This window comes from Phyllostomus discolor, chromosome 1 (assembly GCF_004126475.2).
Source record: "Phyllostomus discolor isolate MPI-MPIP mPhyDis1 chromosome 1, mPhyDis1.pri.v3, whole genome shotgun sequence".
NCBI lineage: Eukaryota > Metazoa > Chordata > Mammalia > Chiroptera > Phyllostomidae > Phyllostomus > Phyllostomus discolor.
This window is the reverse complement of record NC_040903.2, coordinates 124,316,384-124,326,047: the sequence shown is the minus strand read 5'-3', so window position 1 is coordinate 124,326,047 and position 9,664 is coordinate 124,316,384. Positions and strand designations below refer to the sequence as shown.

The 9,664-nt window shown below is 39.0% G+C and overlaps 1 pseudogene; it reads left to right on the top strand.

Annotated features, from left to right (window-relative positions):
- Nucleotides 1-1,794: 1,794 nt before the first annotated feature.
- LOC114492049 lies at nucleotides 1,795-2,304 on the top strand (annotated as a pseudogene).
- The last annotated feature ends 7,360 nt before the right edge of the window (nucleotides 2,305-9,664 follow it).

Below are 9,664 nucleotides of genomic sequence, written 5' to 3'. Positions count from 1 at the left end.
TATGAACAAGATAATAAGAAACTACAAATGCCAAGACATGGAAGCACATGTAGCAATATATCTAGAAGATTGGGTTGTGGAGGATACCATCCAGCAGTATCCATCTTGGCTGCAGATGCTCATCGAAACACGAGAAAAACATACACAGAGACAACCAGGTCCTGTGGGGGAAAAAGAACAGAAGGGCCCACTCTCTCTCATGGAGAGTGCCATGGCCACTCTCCTGCCCCTCTCCTGGAGGGCATGCCATCTCCATTCCCAAGCAGATTTTTATTGAGAAAACAGACTTAGTTTGTGGATTCAGTCTGGCAGAAAAGATCAAAAGAAGTAGGTGACTTACAAAGGTGCAGACAGAACTCCTGCTGTGATTCGGGCAGAGATTGCGGTTTTATCTAACAGGGTTCAAAGGGCAGTTTTGGTTTCCTGTCTGTGCCTTCAAATTCTAATCTAATAACATCCTCCAGCAAACAGATCTCACAGGATCTTGCATATTCTATGTCCCAGGCCTGATTACCCCGGGGGTCCACCGTTTCTGGTCTGGGCTGCCCCTGCAGACCTGAGAAGGGCAGGAGACAGAGGCAGCCAGGAGACTTGGATTTCTCACATCTAAGAACAAGGTCTCAGGCTTTGACAAAGCCGAGGGGGCAGGGGTTCATGTCAATCACCCCTTCATTTCCACAGCCCCAGGAGTCTCTTCCCTTAGGGCATTCCCACGGTGATTGCATCTGTCTTAGATTCATTCTCTTTCTTAGAGAATTGTTACCCATCATTGACTGCCAATCATGCCAGGGAAATAAGTTTTGTCTCCTTAGTGGCTGCTGGTCCAGAGGTCTTTCACTCAGCCTAAGTCATGGGGGTTTACAGCTTCCTGAGACCAGGCAGGGTGGTCCCCAACACCAGGTACTTACAATTAAGTGAAAGAAATAAATCACAGAAGTGGAAGAGCGTAACCCAGAGTTTTAATAACATATACCATGCTAGAGACTGGCTTTTAAGCTGAGATGCCACTGAACACTTTATGGATAAGAGTACCATGATCAGATTTGTATTTTAAAATATCACTCTGACCATATTACAGAAAAAAAATTGGAGCAAGGTAAGATGAGAAACCAGATGACCAGTGAAGAGAAATAATAAAAGCCTAACTCTAGTGGTAGCCAGAGGTGGGAGCAGAGGAGACAGACTAGAGTGATATTTAGGAGATAAAATAAATATGTATGTAGAGGAAATAGAGCAAGGGAGAAACGGGAGTAGCAGAGAAGAAAAAGTCAAGCATGATACTCAGGTGTCTGGCATGAGAAGTCAATGATAGCAGGGGCTTCCCTGGATTAAAAGACTGAGGGGCAGGAAAGGTTTGGAGGACAAAATGAAGAGTTTGTTTTGGAAATGTTTGAGTTTAAATATACTGTGGGATACCCTATTAGAGATAAACGAGAGGTTGTTGTATACAAGTTAGGATCTCTGGAGAAAGGCAAGAACAAAACAGGACATATATATGGTAGTAGTTTAGATAAATCCCAATCAAATCACCACTTGTATTGGAAACCACACATAATAATATCACACTTAGGAATTAAGTGAGCATAGAAACCCTGCCCACATGGAGACTAATATTAAGAATCAGTCAGACTCACATCCTGGCCTCTCGCAGTGGCTGTTGCTTCCCAGGTTTTGAGCTCTGGGCACTCTCCTGCTCTCCACACATCCATTTTGAGCAACTAAGATCTAGAGGCACAACTTGGGGGGGTAGCGGGGAACTGTTTGCAAAGACTGGTGGCCTGATTGTGGGGGGTGCCTACAAGGAGAGGATGAAGCCTTTGCTTGGTGGACGTTGGTGCCCAAGAACCCGACGTGCCATTTATGAACTCCTTTTTAAGGAGGAAGTGATGGTGGCCAAGAAGGATGTGCACATGTCTAAACACCCTGACTGGAAGACAAGAATGTGAAGGCCATGCAATCTCTCAAATCATGAGGCTATATGAGGGGAAATTTGCCTGGAGATATTTCTACTGGTACTTTACCATCCAGGGCATCTAGTACCTCCATGATTATCTCCTGACCCCTGAGATTGTGCCTGTCACTTTCACTGCAGGCAGCCTGAGACTGGTAGACCACGGTGCAAAGGTCTGGAGAGCGAGCAACCTTCAAGACTCACACTGAGGGGAAGCTGACGGTGATACCTACAAACAGAGCACTGTTTCCCCTGATGCCAACAAGAAAGCAGCCCAGTCAAGGTCTGGGTCAGCAGCCGAATTCCAGAGTAGAGGTGAATTTGGTCATGGACATGGTCAACAACCTCAGTAAAGTTGGAGGAATTATTTTGTGTTGAATAAACTTGTGATCATAAAAAAAATCAGTCAGAGTCACTAAGGCATTGGCTCTGTACTCTGATAAGACAAATCCATATAATACTTCTAAGTGAAACTATTATCTTCTTTAACCTTGCAGTTTACCAAAACTAAATTCTTGATCTGGGGCTAAGATGGCGTCGGAGTAGGAAGGAGAAGATTTGGCTTCCCTCTGTTCAGGGGAGAAAATCCTGAACCATCTAAGGAGTAGAGAAGCAAGCAACCAACATACTTCAGCATATGTGAAAATAGTGAACCAAGGATTGTGACGGCACCGAAAAAATGGACCCTAAGAAGAGTGCTGCAACAAGACAAAAAAGAATAGGTGGAGGCAGTGAACACCAGGATACTCACTGGAAGAGGAAACCCAACAACAAAGGAACCACTAACAGATAACAACAGAAGAAGGTGAAGGAGGGAGTAGTAACCACACAAACCTCAATCCAGGACCTATCTGGAAATACAACTAAACAGTAGAGACAGTACCCAATACAAACAACTGAACAAGAGCAAGAGAGAATCCTCAAAACCTTGTACGCAAGGAAGAACGAGCTTCAACACAACCTTCCCTCGCCAGCACAACAAAATACAAGAGTGGTGGACAGAGTGGCCCTCATTTAACCAGCTGGTGGGAAGGAACCACCAAAGAAAGACCCCACAACAATCAAAACCCAAAGGCAAACACAAAGCCAACTTAAATGACAGGCCAACACCAGTGAGCTTGGGAGATCAAGGAAACTGCACCACTGAAACTCACTGCTATTCTACTAAAGAAGTTCACACCACAAACCCAGGGAGCCAGAACAAATCAATTTAAGAAGCTGAGGCCAACAAGAAGAGTCTCACAAACAATGGGAAGACAAAGAAACAATCCCCAATTGAAAGAAAAGGAGGAAGCCTCAGAAAGAATGCTAAATGGAATAGAGGCAATTCAACTATCAGATATTGAGTTCAAAGCAATGATCGCCAGGAAGCTCAATGAGATTACAATGAGCTACCAGAAACTACAGGGAAGCTACAATGAACTCACTGAAAACTACATCAACATGAAAAAGGAAATAGAAACTCTCAACAAGGGCCAAGAGGAAATGAAGAATCAATTTCTGAACTGCAGAACACAGTAGAAGGAATCAAAAGCAGATCGATGAAGCAGAAGATCGGATCAGTGAGCTAGAGGACAAAGTAGAAGAAAACCCAGAAAGAGCAAGAAAAGGAAAAGAGGCTCAGAAAGAATGAAGAGGGATTAAGAAAAATGCAAGACAATATCAACTGTAATAATATCCGTATAATAGGGATACCAGAAGGAGAAGAAGAAGAGCAAGGGATAGAAAACCTATTTGAAAATGTAATGATGCAAAACTTCCCTAATTTGATGAGAGAAAAAGTCACACAAATCCAGGAAACACAGAGAGTCCCAATCAAGAGGAACCCAAAGAGGCCCACCTCAAGACACATCATAATTAAAATGGCAAAATTTCAAGACAAAGAGAGAACATTAAAGGCAGCAAGGGAAAAACAGGAAGTAACATACAAGGGAGCCCCAATAAGAAAACTGACTTCTCAATGGAAACACTCCAAGCCAGAAGAAAATGACAAGAAATATTCCAAGTAATGAGAACCAGAGGTCTGCAACCAAGGCTACTTAACCCAGCAAGACTCTCAATCAAGATAGAAGGCCAAATAGGAAGCTTCTCAGACAAAAAAAAAAGTCTAAAAAGAATACACCTCCACCAAACCAGCTCTGCAAGAGATGCTAAAGGGACTGCTTTAAGAAAAGAAAGGAAGAGAGAGAAAGAGAGAGGAACACAGGTACAAAAATGCAATGAATAAGTACCTATCAATAATAACCTTAAACCAGTAAATGGATTAAATGCTCCAATCAAAAGACACAGAATAGCTGAATGGATAAGAAAGCATGACCCACACATATGTTGCCTACAAGAGACCCACCTCAGGGCAAAAGATCTATACAGACCAAAGTGAAGAGCTGAAACAAATTTTCCAAGCAAATGGACAGGAAAAAAAAGCTGGGGTAGCAATACTCATATCAGACAAAATAGACTTCCAAAAAAGGGCCATAAAGAGAGACCCAGAAAGTCATTTCATAATGCTCAAGGGAAGAATCAACCAAGAAGACATAAATATTGTAAATATATATGCACTCAACATAGGAGCACCCAAATACATAAAGAAAATCTTAGAGGACTTCAAGAAAGATACTAACAGCAACACAATTATGGGGGATTTTAACACCCCACTCTCAAAACTGGACAGATCTTCCAAACAAAATATCAACAAAGATATTGTGGCATTGAACAATACCCTTGATGAAATGGACTTTACTGATATATACAGAGCCCTCCATCCAAAAGAAGCTAAACACATTCTTTTCAAATGTACATGGAATATTTTCAAAGATAGACCACATTGTAGGACACAAAACAAGCCTCAACAATTTGAAAAAAGTTGAAATACCAAGCATTTTCTCAGATCACAAGGGACTGAAACTACAAACCAATGCCAAGGAAAAAACCCAAAACACTCAAAATCATGGAGATTAAATAGCATGCTATTAAACAATGAATGGGTCAAGAATGATATTAGGGAAGAAATGAAAACAAACTCACAACAACCCAAAACTTACGGGTACACAGCCAAGGTAGTCCTGAGAGGGAAGTTCACAGCACTACAGGCCCACCTAAAAAAGTTAGAAACATTTCAAACAACCTAACCCTACATCTACAAGAACTCGAGGAACAACAACAAAGGCAGCCCAGAGCAAGCAGAAGGAAGGAAATAACCAAGATCAGAGCAGAATTAAATGATATAGAGACTAAAAGCACAATTCTAGGATCAATGAATCCAAGAGCTGGTTCTTTGAAAAGATAAACAAAATTGACAAGCCTTTAAGCAGACTCATCAAGAAAAAAAGAGAGAGGACCCAAATAAACACAATCAGAAATGAAAGAGGAGAGATTACAACAGATACCATAGAAATACAAAGGATTGTAAGAAATTACTACAAAGAGCTGTATGCCAAGAAATTTGAAAACCTAGGTGAAATGGACAATTTCTAGAAAAATATAATCTTCCAAAACTCAATAGAGATGAAGCAGAAAGCCTAAACAAACCAATAACAGCAAAAGAAATTGAAGCAGTAATCAAAAAACTCCCAACACACAAAAGCCCTGGACCAGATGGTTTCACAGGAGCATTCTACAAAGCATTTAAGGAAGAGCTATCCCCTATCCTTCACAGACTATTTCAAAAAATCCAAAAAGATGGAAGACTCCCAAACTTTTTTACGGGGCCAACATCATGCTAATTCCAAAACCAGATAAAGACACAACAAAGAAAGAAAACTTCAGGCCAATATCGCTGATGAACAACACACGCTAAAATCCTCAACAAAATACTGACAAACCGCATCCAACGGTACATTAAAAAGATCATACACCATGACCAAGTGGAATTCATTCCAGGGATGCAAGGATGGTACAATATTCACAAATCAGTAAATGCAATACATCACATAAACAAAAGCAAAGACAAAAACCACATGATCATATCAATACATGCAGAAAAAGCATTTGACAAGGTACAGCACCCATTTATGATGAAAACACTCAGCAAAGTGGGAATAGGGGAGCATTCCTCAACATAATAAAGGCCATATATGAGAGACCTACAGCCAACATCTCAATGGTCAAAAATTAAAATCTTTTCCACTAAGATCAGGAACAAGACAAGGATGTCCACTTTCCCACTTCTATTCAATATAGTACTGGAAGTTTTAGCCACAGTGATCAGACAAGAAAAAGAAATAAAAGGCATTCAAATCAGAAAGAGGAAACAAAACTGTCACTGTTTGCAGATGACATGATAGTATACATAGAAAATCCTATAGACTCCACCAAAAAACTGCTTAACCTAATAAATGAATTTGGCAAAACAGAGGGATACAAAGTCAATATCCAGAAATCAAAGGCATTTATACAACACCAATGAAACAGCAGAAGCAGAAATCAAGAAAAAAATCCCATTTGAAATAGCAAAAGAAAAATAAAATACCTAGGAATAAACCTAACCAAAGAGGTAAAAGGCCTGTATTCAGAAAACTACATAACACTGAGGAGAGAAATCAAGGAAGACACAAACAAATGGAAACATATACCGTGTTCATGGATTGGAAGAATTAATATCATCAAAATGTACATACTACCCAAAGGAATTTACACATTCAATGCAATACCTATTAAAGTACCAATGGCTTATTTCAAAGACATAGAACAAACACTTCAAAAATTTATATGGAACCATAAATGACCCCGAATAGCTGCTGCAATTTTGAGAAAAAGAGTAAAGTGGGAGGAATCACAATACCTGACACTAAACTATACTACAAGGCCACTGTAATCAAACAGCCTGGTACTGGCATAAAAACAGGCACATGGACCAATGGAACAGAAAGAGAGCCCAGAAATAAACCCAAGTCTCTATGTTCAATTAATATTTGACAAAGGAAGCAGCAACATAAAATGGAATAAAAACAGCCTCTTCAACAATGGTGTTGGGAGGACTGGACAGCTACCTGCAAAAAAATGAAACTCGAGCACCAACTTACACCTTATACAAAAATAAATTCAAGGTGCATAAAAGACTTAAATATAAATAGTGACACCATTAAAGTCCTAGAAGAAAACGTAGGCAGGAAAATCTCAGATATTTCACGCAGAAACTTTTTTACTGACATGTCTCCTAGAGCAAGGGACACAAAGGAAAGAATAAACAAATGGGACTTCATCAAAATAAAAAGCTTTTGCACAGCTAAAGAAAACAGTATCAAAATAAAAAGAGAACCACTGTATGGGAAAACATATTTGACAATGATACCTCAGACAAGGGTTTAATCTCCAAAATATATAAAGAACTTACACGACTCCACTATAAGAAGACAAGCAAGCCAATTAAAAAATGGGCAAAGGACTTGAACAGACACTTCTCTAAGGAGGACATACAGAAAATCCAAAGACACTGAAACGATGTTCAATATTGTTAACTATCAGAGAGATGCAAATTAAAACCACAATGAGATACCACTTCATACCAGTCAGAATGGCCATCATAAACAAAGCAACAAACAATAAGTGTTGGAGAGAGAAAAGGGGACCCTAGTGTACTGTTGGTGGGACTGCAGACTGGTACAACCACTATGGAAAACAATATGGAACTTCCTCAGAAAACTAAAAACGGATCTGCCTTTTGACTCAGCAATTCTACTGCTGGGACTATATCCTAAGAACACTAAAACACCAATCCAAAAGAACCTTTGCACCCCATGTTCATAGCAGCACAATTTTATAGCCAAGTGCTGGAAGCAACCTAGATGCCCATCAGTAAATGAATGGATCAAAAAACTATGGTACATTTACACAATGGAATTCTATGCAGCAGAAAGAAAGAAGGAGCTCCTACCCTTTGCAACAGCTTGGATGGAGTTGGAAAGCATGCTAAGCGAAATAAGCCAGACAGTGAAAGACAAGTACCATATGATCTCACCTTTAACAGGAACCTAAACAACAAAACAAAGAAACAAGCAAAATATAACCAAAGACACTGAAAGAGAGGACAGACTGACAGTGACCAGAGGGGAGAGAAGAGGGAATTTCAGGGGAGAATGGGTAGGGTTTACAGGAACAAATTTAAAGGGCACACGGACAAAAACTAGGGGGAGGGTGGTAATGGGAGGGAAGTAAGGAGGGTTGGGTGGGTGGGCTGGAATGGGAGTAAAAGGGAGAAAACTGTACTTGAACATGATTAAAATTAAAAAAATAGAAAAAAACCCTAAATTCTCTCTCTTCTCTCAGGTTCTATTTATTTATACACTAAACTTATATATTTGCTAATTAATGTGGCTCAAATATCAATAGTCATATCAGTTCAGCCCTACCTTGACTCTTGAGATGATTGGCAAGAGAGACTTTGCCCAAATCAGGGGTCTAATATGCATTGTTCTACACTACATTTTTTAAAGTGTTTACTAAAAAATGAAATAACTATGTCATACATTGAAATAAATGATACTCAGTTATTTCTGTCATTCCAACTTTTAAAATGTTTACTTCAAACAATAAATGCTGACCTTCAAAAAAATCAGTACAATGGCCTCCTGCTATGATCATTGTCCTACTTCATAACGCATTTACCATCACCTCATCCAAATCATGCAGCTCAGAGAATAGATAGCCTTAATAAGTGAGAACAAAAAATAATTTGGTAAAAGTCAAAGCATCTTCCTGAATCTCACTTCAGTATAGTTAGATTTTGCAAGACGATAAGTTCTAATCACATCCTGATTGGTACAGATTTTTTCTGAGTTTATGCAAGAATTAATGCAAATTAAGAAGGTCACTCAATGCATACTGCTATGTGATTATGCCTAAAGATATGTGGTCACCCACAGCTGGAAACATGCTAAAATAATAAGCCTTCAGTTGGAAATGTTGTTTTAATTATGATAGTACTATTTTTAGATAGTACTAATTTCCACTTACTTGTATTAAAGATACATATTGTAATTTAAATTTTTATTCTTTAAAACGTTTATATATAGAAAATTACGAAAATACATCACTGACATATGCAATAGTTTCTACATTCAGAAAATTCCTAAGAGAGGTTTATTTTCATCTCAGGGAGAAAAAAGAAGATTGTCACTAATTTATGTGCTTAATTTGATTAGATAACTAGAGTTTAAGATGTGTTCACTTGATTCAAAAAAAATGGTATCATGAATATTGGAAGGATAAAACACATATTTAGCAGTCAGACAAAAGAACTGCTCTATCCTACTTTTCATCTGTTAGCTTCCAGATTATCTCTAAACTATCAAGGAAGGAAACATTTATTGAGCAACCACCTAGGCAGTTACATGATAATACACAATCTATAATTTAATCATTCCACTGTGCTTTATATTGGCCTCACTTCATAAAAAGAAAAAAAGAAGCATACCTAAAGGCCTTGTGGTAATTCTAAAATATGATTCTAAATATGAATCTAAGTATTTGATTCACAAATTCTTTGCAAAAGTGATTTTAATTCTCTTCCTCTTGAGTGTAGGCTGGACTTAGTGACTTAGTATACAGCCAAAATTTTGCTTTGTAATTTCTGAGACTATGTCGCAAAAGTCACTGAGACTTGGAAGGCTCACCTTGGGCCGGACTAGCTGCCATGATGTGAGAATAGTCAAGCAGCCTGTACTAGTCAGTTTGAGCTCCCACAACAAAATGACACAGACTGGGTGGCTTAAACAA